Source organism: Cololabis saira, chromosome 5 (genome assembly GCF_033807715.1).
Source record: "Cololabis saira isolate AMF1-May2022 chromosome 5, fColSai1.1, whole genome shotgun sequence".
Classification (NCBI taxonomy): Eukaryota; Metazoa; Chordata; class Actinopteri; order Beloniformes; family Belonidae; genus Cololabis; species Cololabis saira.
The window spans coordinates 1,939,015-1,950,437 of record NC_084591.1 but is presented as its reverse complement, the minus strand read 5'-3'; positions in this window follow the sequence as shown (position 1 = coordinate 1,950,437).

Sequence of the window (11,423 nt, the reverse complement as noted above, 5' to 3'; positions counted from 1 at the left end):
ATCGTCAATAATCACCGATCAGACCCCGGATATCGTCAATAATCACCGATCAGACCCCGGACATTGTCAATAATCACCGATCAGACCCCAGACATCGTCAATAATCACCGATCAGACCCCAGACATCGTCAATAATCACCGATCAGACCCCAGACATCGTCAATAATCACCGATCAGACCCCAGACATCGTCAATAATCACCGATCAGACCCCGGACATCGTCAATAATCACCGATCAGACCCCGGACATCGTCAATAATCACCGATCAGACCCCGGACATCGTCAATAATCACCGATCAGACCCCGGACATCGATCAGACCCCGGACATCGTCAATAATCACCGATCAGACCCCGGACATCTTCAATAATCACCGATCAGACCCCGGACATCGTCAATAATCACCAATCAGACCCCGGACATCGTCAATAATCACCAATCAGACCCCAGACATCGTCAATAATCACCGATCAGACCCCGGACATCGTCAATAATCACCAATCAGACCCCGGACATCGTCAATAATCACCGATCAGACCCCGGACATCGTCAATAATCACCAATCAGACCCCGGACATCGTCAATAATCACCGATCAGACCCCGGACATCGTCAATAATCACCGATCAGACCCCGGACATCGTCAATAATCACCGATCAGACCCCAGACATCGTCAATAATCACCGATCAGACCCCGGACATCGTCAATAATCACCAATCAGACCCCGGACATCGTCAATAATCACCGATCAGACCCCGGACATCATCAATAATCACCAATCAGACCCCAGACATCGTCAATAATCACCGATCAGACCCCGGACATCGTCAATAATCACCGATCAGACCCCCGACATCGTCAATAATCACCGATCAGACCCCCGACATCGTCAATAATCACCGATCAGACCCCGGACATCGTCAATAATCACCGATCAGACTCCCGACATCGTCAATAATCACCGATCAGACCCCGGACATCGTCAATAATCACCGATCAGACCCCGGACATCATCAATAATCACCGATCAGACCCCGGACATCGTCAATAATCACCGATCAGACCCCGGACATCGTCAATAATCACCGATCAGACCCCGGACATCGTCAATAATCACCGATCAGACCCCGGACATCGTCAATAATCACCGATCAGACCCCGGACATCGTCAATAATCACCAATCAGACCCCAGACATCGTCAATAATCACCGATCAGACCCCGGACATCGTCAATAATCACCGATCAGACCCCGGACATCGTCAATAATCACCGATCAGACCCCGGACATCATCATCAACAGTATTGATGAACCGATCACCGGTATTGATGGACCGATCACCAGTATTGATGAACCAATCACCAATATTGATGACCGATCACCAGTATTGATGAACCGATCACCAGTATTGATGACCGATCACCAGTATTGATGAACCGATCACCAGTATTGATGACCGATCACCACTATTGATGAACCGATCACCAGTATTGATGACCGATCACCAGTATTGATGACCGATCACCAGTATTGATGACCCAATCACCAGTATTGATGAATCGATCACCAGTATTGATGACCGATCACCAGTATTGATGAACCGATCACCAGTATTGATGAACCGATCACCGGTATTGATGGACCGATCACCAGTATTGATGAACCGATCATCAGTATTGATGACCGATCACCAGTATTGATGAACCGATCATCAGTATTGATGGACCGATCATCAATATTGATGAACCGATCATCAGTATTGATGAATCGATCACCAGTATTGATGAACCGATCACCAGTATTGATGAATCGATCACCAGTATTGATGAACCGATCACCAGTATTGATGAATCGATCATCAGTATTGATGAACCGATCACCAGTATTGATGACCGATCACCAGTATTGATGACCGATCACCAGTATTGATGAACCGATCACCAGTATTGATGACCCAATCACCGGTATTGATGAACCGATCACCAGTATTGATGACCGATCACCAGTATTGATGAACCGATCACCAGTATTGATGACCGATCACCAGTATTGATGACCGATCACCAGTATTGATGAACCGATCACCAGTATTGATGACCCAATCACCGGTATTGATGAACCGATCACCAGTATTGATGACCGATCACCAGTATTGATGAACCGATCACCAGTATTGATGAACCGATCACCAGTATTGATGACCGATCGCCAGTATTGATGACCAATCACCAGTATTGATGAACCAATCACCAGTATTGATGAATCAATCACCAGTATTGATGACCGATCACCAGTATTGATGAACCGATCATCAGTATTGATGAACCGATCACCAGTATTGATGAACCAATCACCAGTATTGATGAATCAATCACCAATATTGATGAACCGATCACCAGTATTGATAAACCGATCACCAGTATTGATGAATCAATCACCAATATTGATGAACCGATCACCAGTATTGATGACCGATCGCCAGTATTGATGACCAATCACCAGTATTGATGAACCAATCACCAGTATTGATGACCCAATCACCGGTATTGATGAACCGATCACCAGTATTGATGACCGATCACCAGTATTGATGACCGATCACCAGTATTGATGAACCGATCACCAGTATTGATGAACCGATCACCAGTATTGATGACCGATCGCCAGTATTGATGACCAATCACCAGTATTGATGAACCAATCACCAGTATTGATGAATCAATCACCAGTATTGATGACCGATCACCAGTATTGATGAACCGATCATCAGTATTGATGAACCGATCACCAGTATTGATGAACCAATCACCAGTATTGATGAATCAATCACCAATATTGATGAACCGATCACCAGTATTGATAAACCGATCACCAGTATTGATGAATCAATCACCAATATTGATGAACCGATCACCAGTATTGATGACCGATCGCCAGTATTGATGACCAATCACCAGTATTGATGAACCAATCACCAGTATTGTTGAGTCCTAACCCAGGAGAGCAAAGATCTCTATATTGAACAGGACAATCACCCAGAAGACTACAACTCCCACAATGCACCAGCAGCAAGGTGGCTGCTGGGAGCTCGTTTGGCCAACCCAGAACACCTGAGAAAGCTGCTGCCATGAGCATGCAGACACACACCAAACGACAAGCAAGCAAGTCTACTCCTGGAATTCTTCTCCAAGGATCTAATGGTCGGTTAAGACTGCTTTGTTTATTCTGTTCAAATCTTCCTCTGTGGCTGAATGTATTGTTAGTATAACATTCATTATAATTATACTTGACTTATCTAGATAAAAGTTAATATGGTATATTTAAAAGCTTGCAGTATACTTTAATTTGAATTATTATTATTATTATTAGAGGTGAACTTAGTAAAAGTTACATTTCAGCATGGTGGCTTTAATGCTGCTTGACATTATTACTTTATAATTTATAAAATAATGTGATTAAAATGCTGACTTTAATTTATATATTGGTTAAATAGTTGAAGTTAATACTTTAATTCACTTTAATTTCAACTGAATTTAATTAATGATGATTTTGGATAGAATGGCTTTAATTTAAAATATGGTTAATAATTTAAAACTGACTTTGGTAAATGATTATTATGACTTTAATTTAAAAGTGTCTACCTTTCATAGTAAAAGTAATTTAAAGAAATGCCTTTGTTTAAAAAACTTTAGTGTTAAAACTTATTTAAAATTATTGTTTAAAGGACACTTTGTTTAATGTGTTTGAAGGCACTTTAATTAAAAGATGGTTTATTGTAATTTAATTTGACCATTTAAAATGTAATTGTTTAAAACAGTTAGTTTGTTCAAAATGACATTTGTTTAAATACTTAAATACTCTAAAATAATTGTTAAAGGGTTTGTTTAAAAATACTTTTACTACTTTTGTTTAAAACCAAATTGTTTATTTAAGAGACATTATTTGTTTAGAAATGTTTAAAAATATAACTACTGAAACAGGACTTTTTTGTTTAAAAAATGATTGTTTATTTTGACAATGTTGTTAATCATATGTTTCCTTGTTTTAAAGGTTAACAACCTAACTACGCTACTATTCGAAGACCCCCAACAAAGACCAACAAATTGATTTGAAAAATTGGAAAAATAAAGTTGGAAGAGGTTGGAAAGAAGCTGAGTTGTTGTCCTTGTTGTCCAGTTGGAGAAAATTGGAGTTGACTTTACAGTTGTTAACCAACTGCGGACACCCCCTTGCTGAGGATAAAGGGCTTCGGCTAGGAGGAAAGCCGTGGACAAGAAGGAAAAATGGCGGAGAAAACGGCCAAAGACTGTAAGCAAGAAAGGACCACGGCAAAGAGCCGTTTTACAAGGCAAGCCAACTTAATTGTGAGAGAAGCAGATGGCATGCTCAAATCCGAGCTTCTTGAGCAGTACAAGGAGCTCACAGACTGTTTCCGAGCTGTGCAAGACTCCAACGATGACTACAGGTCCAGCCTGGAGGCTGAAGTCAAAAAGGAGGAGGAGGATGAAGAGGCAGAGCTCAGTGAACAGCAAGAAGCCGACATTGAGAACACTCTGAAAGCGGCCAAAGTAAAGATGACCGCAATCGAGGACACAGTCCGACAAATCCTGTGGACAAGATATGGAGGCTATGAACTCGAAACCGCCATTCGTGGGGCTGAGCGAGCAAATGGGGCTGCGGATAATCTGCCAGTGACGAGTGAGAATTTGGAGCGATTCGGAAGGCACCTAACCCTCTCTGAGAAGATGAGGAACGAGGCCACCACTGCAATGTTGACGTGGGAGAAATGGATACCGGAGGATCACAGGGATGGAGTGAAGGCAAGGCTCAGGGACATAGACGGAACTCTTCTCACACTGAGAATGAGAGAGCCTGAGTTTGCAGGTGCACGGACCCTGCTGGTCGCTGGTAGAGGAGTCACACCACCACCAACACCCCAACCAACAACACCAGTTGTGAGGATAAAGCCGACCACCCTACCTACCTTTACTGGTTCCAAGAGAGACTTTCACAGATGGAAAAAAGACTGGGAGAGCCTTCAACGGCAGGGAGAACCATCTGGATCGCCTGTAGTAAAGAAGATACAGCTCCTAGACAGCATCGAGGAGAAAATCTCAAAAGACCTCAGACTTTCCACATACACCACGGCAACAGACATGTTCAGAGTCCTTGAGAACAGGTATGGCAACAAATCAAGCATCACTGTGGAAATCCTGGAAGAACTTGACAAAATACCACATGTGAAGGGGCACCAGCCCAGAAAGGTCATTGACCTAATACAGTCCGTGGAAAAGGCTCTAGCAGACCTTACTGAGCTGGGGAACTCCGGGGCCATAAACAACCCTCTTGTCATCAAATCCATTGAAACCAAGTTGCCCGATTTCATCAAGACCAACTGGCTGATTTTCATGGTGGATCCCACAAACAACGTCACACCTCAGAACCATTTCGACCAGCTCTTGACATTCCTAAAAAATCAGGAAGACGTACTAGAGAGACTTGAGCAACTCCGAGTTGTGGAGAAGGATGACAAACCGGAGCGAGCAGACAAAAAGAATGGAAGGAAGCCTGCCTCCACCAGAGCCACCAAGAGACAAGAGCTTGATGGATGTGTCATCTGTGGTGACAGCAGTCATAATAATAAAATATTCTTCTGCAAGATGTTCAAGGGACTAAAGCTCCCAGAGAAGACGGCTGCCTTAAAGAAGCTTGGAGCATGCAGGAAATGCCTTGGACGCCATGAGGAGGGCGTTTATTGCAGAGACAATTTCCTGTGCCGAAATTCGGACTGCAGGAGGGGAGGAAGTGCTGCGGACCACCACTATTTTCTCTGTCCGAAGGGAGAGTCCAGGCCACGGAGTGGAGATGGGAGAAGTGGAAAAGGCGGCAGCAACAAAGGCACTCTTACGGAGGAGCAAGAGGCGTGCTTGGCTGATCTTCCCCCAGAGATGGCTGAACGTTGCAGAAAGGCATTCACCAACAAAACCTCGATGACACTAAAAGCATCTGGCCAGTCGGAACTACTGCGGCATAGTGGGCTCACCGAGCTACCTGTCATCATGATGCTCATGAACGTCACGGCGAACGCTGGTCAGAAGATCGGGACCCTGATTGACCTAGCATCCGACACCAACTACATCACCCATAAGGCTGCTGACAGACTGCGGCTGAGGAGGGAGAAGATAACCCTGGTGGTACATGGAGTCGGTGGTATGGTCATGAAGGTGGACACCCGAAGATACCTCCTGAAAGTCCGAGTCAAGACACCAAAAGGAACTGTACGAGCTCATGAACTGGTCTGCTATGGATTGGATGAAATAGCCAAGGTGCATCAAGCTGTTCAGCCAGAAACTCTGCACAGATTCTTCCCGGAAGTCAAGCTTGAGGAACTGGAGAGGCCAGAAGAGGTTGAGCTCCTCATCAGTCACCGTGAAGGAAGGCTCGCTCCCCAAAGTGTGAGAATGATTGATGACCTCGTCCTGTGGGTAGGTCCACTGGGGACGACGGTGGCCGGAGCGCATCCTGACCTGCACGAAGAAGTGGAGATAGAGGCATATGCATCTCGAACTCACTTTGCCCGCTCCATGAGAACCGCAGCAGTCAAATATAGAGAAATCCCAGGTCCAGTGGATGACATCAAGGCCACACTCACAACTGCCAGCAACCGGGAGTTCCTCGAGTGGTGGCACTGGGACAGCATCGGAGCTGCATGTGAGCCAAGATGTGGAGGATGTCGATGCGGGAACTGTCCACCTGGAGGAAAGGAAATGACCCTGGCAGAGGAGAGAGAGTATGAGATCATTAAAGGAGGCCTCACCTACAAGGAGGAGGACGATCACACAAAATCCCCACACTGGGATGCAAGGTATCCTTGGACAGTGGACCCTGCCTCTCTCCCCAACAACAAAAGTGCAGTCCAGGCCTGTTTCCTGAGGATGGAGAAGCAACTGTGCAAAGAGCCAGAATGGAAAGCTGTATATGCCACCCAAATCCGTGAGATGGTTGAACGAGGAGCAGCCATCAAACTCACTGAAGAAATCATTGACAAGTGGAATGGCCCAGTGTGGTATGTGAGCCACCTGGTGGCGCCCAACCCTCATTCTGTGACAACACCAGTCCGAATTGTGTGGAACAGCAGCCAGAAGTACAAAGGTGTGAGCATGAATGACATCCTTCTGAAGGGACCAGATGTACTCAACCCTATTCGAGCTGTTCTGCTGAGGTTCCGCGAAGGTGTGCATGCAGCTCTAGGAGACATAAAGAAGATGTACAACTCTGTGTGGCTGGAGCAGTGTGAGATGCACCTGCACAGATTCCTCTGGAGAGACAGCCCAGAAGAGGAGATCAGCGAATATGCAATCACCAGAGTAAACATCGGAGACAAACCTGCAGGCTGCATTGCACAGTTGGCCATGAGGGAAACGGCAAACCTGCCCAACTTTGTTCACCTAGAAGATGAACGCAAAGTAATTGAAGGAGACAGCTATGTGGATGACCTTCTGACCTCCCACAACGACCTGGACAGACTTGACCAAATCACGGCGCAAGTTGAAGAGATTTTGAAAGCTGGCGGTTTCTTCCTCAAGCCATGGGTCCGGTCAGCGCAAAGTGGGAGGAAAGGAACAGACACAGAGGCCACCAAGTCTGGACGAAGTCAAACCTTCATTCTCCCAAACCAAATGAGGGAAGAAGACAACAGAGCCCTGGGCATCGGCTATCAAGTTGACGAAGACAAGCTCTACATATTGACTTCAGTGAACTTCTCCAAGAGAAAGAAGAAGATGAGAGTTGGCAAAGATCTTCTCACAGAGGAGGTGAGAACCGAAACCCCTAACCCACTGACCAGAAGAACTCTCTTAAGCCAAGTAGCTGGACTGTACGACCCGATTGGCCTAGCAGCACCGGTCAAACAGAAGGGAGCAATTCTGGTGAGAAAGGCGTTCCAAGAGGGAGGTGGCGGCAAGCTGACCCAAGAAACCTGGGACCTTCCACTCTCACAAAGCCTCAGAGAAGAAGCCATACAGCTCTTTGAAGAGTATGTGCAGCTTGGCCAGGTGAAGTTCCACAGAAGCCTCACACCTGCTGACTGGAAAGGAAACCCTTGGGGCATCACATTCTCTGATGGAAGCGACAAAACCTTTGGAGCAGTGATGTACTTAAGGTGGGAGACAAGTCATGGCATTGAGGTCCGGTTCGTGGAAGCCAAAGCCAAGCTGACACCCCTGGATCAAAAGGGAGATGCTGTTAAAGCGGAGATCTGCGGCGCAGTCTTCGCTGCAAGGATCAGAAAGTATGTGGAGAAACATGCTCGAATGAAGATCGAGAGATGGTTCCATCTGCTGGACAGCCAAACGGTCCTCGGGGCGATCCAGAGAGACAGTTATGGGGACCAGACCTTCTTTGCCAACAGAGTGGGTGAACTCCAGAAAAGCGGACCGGTGCAAGACTGGTGGTGGATCTGTGGCGACCTTAATATAGCTGACATCATCACAAGAGGAGGCACTCCAGAAGATCTAAAAGAGAATTCCACCTGGCAAAATGGACCAGAATTCCTGAAGTGGCCGGTGGAGTGGCGGCCCATTAAGTCAGCTGGAGAAGTAGCTGGCCACGCCAGAGAGAGCGTGAACAACCTCCAAAGGAAAGCATTTTCAGCTGCCATAACAAGGGCTCAAGCCAAGCTTGATCGGCAAAACCCGCCAGTCATCCTGGATAACCGATCCATCTCGGATGTCCAAGACGTGAAACCAACTCTTCCCCAGAAGAAACCCACTGGCTGGGTCAAAGTACTTGTGGACATACAAAGATTCAGCAACCTGTCCAAACTGGTGAGAGTCATTGCCTGGGTTTGCAGAGCTGTCAAGCTGTGGCTAAAACGGATGAGACAGGCACCAGGACAGTCAAAGTGGGAGGCCAATCAAGCTGGACTGACTGGAGAAGAGCTGAACGAAGCCCGTGAAGACCTCTTCCTCGCTGCCCAAGAAGCTATAGCCTTCCCAGAGACGACTCTAAGCAGATTGGCAGTATACAAAGATGTGAACTCTGGACTCCTAGTTTGTGGTGGCAGAATCCAGATGTTCAGTGAAGATAAGACAGCAGTGCCAGTTCTACCATTCGAATCCTGGGTGTCTACATTGCTGGCTGAAGAATCCCACAAAGCAAACCATGAAGGTGTAGCAGGAACCCTTCTTCGGATGAGGAAGAGAGCGTGGGTGATAAAAGGCCGGAGACTTGCCAAGAGAGTGGTTGACAGCTGTACTGTCTGTAGGAAGAACAACATAAAGAAGTGCCAACAAATCATGGCTGACCTACCTCCAGAGCGGATGGGCCCAGTCGCACCCTTTGAATTCACCACCATGGACCTGTTCGGCCCCTATGAAGTGAAGGATGAGGTCAAGAAGAGGACCAGACTAAAAGTATGGGGCATTGTCTTCTGCTGCATGGCTTCCCGAGCCATACATACCGAAGTGGTGAGTGACCAGTCGTCGGAAGGATTCCTGCTGGCCTATCAAAGATTCACTGCACTGAGAGGACACCCCAGGAAACTCTGGTCGGACCCTGGCAGTAACTTTGTCAGAGCTAAACCTGCACTGGAGCAGCTTTACCAGTACCTTGACCGACTGGACAAATTTGAACTTGAAGACAAGGCTACCAAGCATGGAACGGAATGGTCTTGGAAGATCCACCCTGCAGACTCTCCCCATAGGAACGGTGCAGCAGAGGCGGCTGTCAAAATAGTGAAGCGGGCCTTAAGCAACCTTGGTGGAGATGGTGTATTCACGTGGGGTGAGTTCCAAACGTTCCTCTACATGGCAGCCAACCTTGCAAAGGAGAGACCCATCGATGCAAGAACTCAAAGCAGGGAAGACTGCATAGAGTACATCACCCCAAACTCTCTGCTCTTGGGACGTGCCAATCCAAAAGGTGACCCTGGAGACTTTCAGTTTGATGACTACCCTTACAAACGATTTCAGCATATTCAAGCAGAAGTCGGCAAGTTCTGGAAGAAGTGGAGCCAACTGGCTGGCCCTAACTTGTTCATGAGGAACAAATGGCACACCAAAGAGCGAAACGTGGCTATTGGAGATGTGGTCTGGTTGGCTGACCAAAACGCTCTGAGAGGACAGTACAAGCTGGCAAGAGTGGTCGGTGTCAATACTGACAGCAAAGGCATCGTAAGGGATGTGCTCGTGAGGACCTTTCCCAGCTATCCTGGTCCCCTCACAAAAGCAAACGGCAAAGACAAGCCTAAGAAAACAAGTGACAAAACAAACATCCCGGCCACAATTCTGCATAGAGATGTCAGGCGACTGGTCATTCTACTTCCTATTGAAGAACAGAAACGTGAAGGACTTGAGTGACCTCTCTGTGTGGAACCCAAAAGCTCAAGTGGGAGGTGTTGAGTCCTAACCCAGGAGAGCAAAGATCTCTATATTGAACAGGACAATCACCCAGAAGACTACAACTCCCACAATGCACCAGCAGCAAGGTGGCTGCTGGGAGCTCGTTTGGCCAACCCAGAACACCTGAGAAAGCTGCTGCCATGAGCATGCAGACACACACCAAACGACAAGCAAGCAAGTCTACTCCTGGAATTCTTCTCCAAGGATCTAATGGTCGGTTAAGACTGCTTTGTTTATTCTGTTCAAATCTTCCTCTGTGGCTGAATGTATTGTTAGTATAACATTCATTATAATTATACTTGACTTATCTAGATAAAAGTTAATATGGTATATTTAAAAGCTTGCAGTATACTTTAATTTGAATTATTATTATTATTATTAGAGGTGAACTTAGTAAAAGTTACATTTCAGCATGGTGGCTTTAATGCTGCTTGACATTATTACTTTATAATTTATAAAATAATGTGATTAAAATGCTGACTTTAATTTATATATTGGTTAAATAGTTGAAGTTAATACTTTAATTCACTTTAATTTCAACTGAATTTAATTAATGATGATTTTGGATAGAATGGCTTTAATTTAAAATATGGTTAATAATTTAAAACTGACTTTGGTAAATGATTATTATGACTTTAATTTAAAAGTGTCTACCTTTCATAGTAAAAGTAATTTAAAGAAATGCCTTTGTTTAAAAAACTTTAGTGTTAAAACTTATTTAAAATTATTGTTTAAAGGACACTTTGTTTAATGTGTTTGAAGGCACTTTAATTAAAAGATGGTTTATTGTAATTTAATTTGACCATTTAAAATGTAATTGTTTAAAACAGTTAGTTTGTTCAAAATGACATTTGTTTAAATACTTAAATACTCTAAAATAATTGTTAAAGGGTTTGTTTAAAAATACTTTTACTACTTTTGTTTAAAACCAAATTGTTTATTTAAGAGACATTATTTGTTTAGAAATGTTTAAAAATATAACTACTGAAACAGGACTTTTTTGTTTAAAAAATGATTGTTTA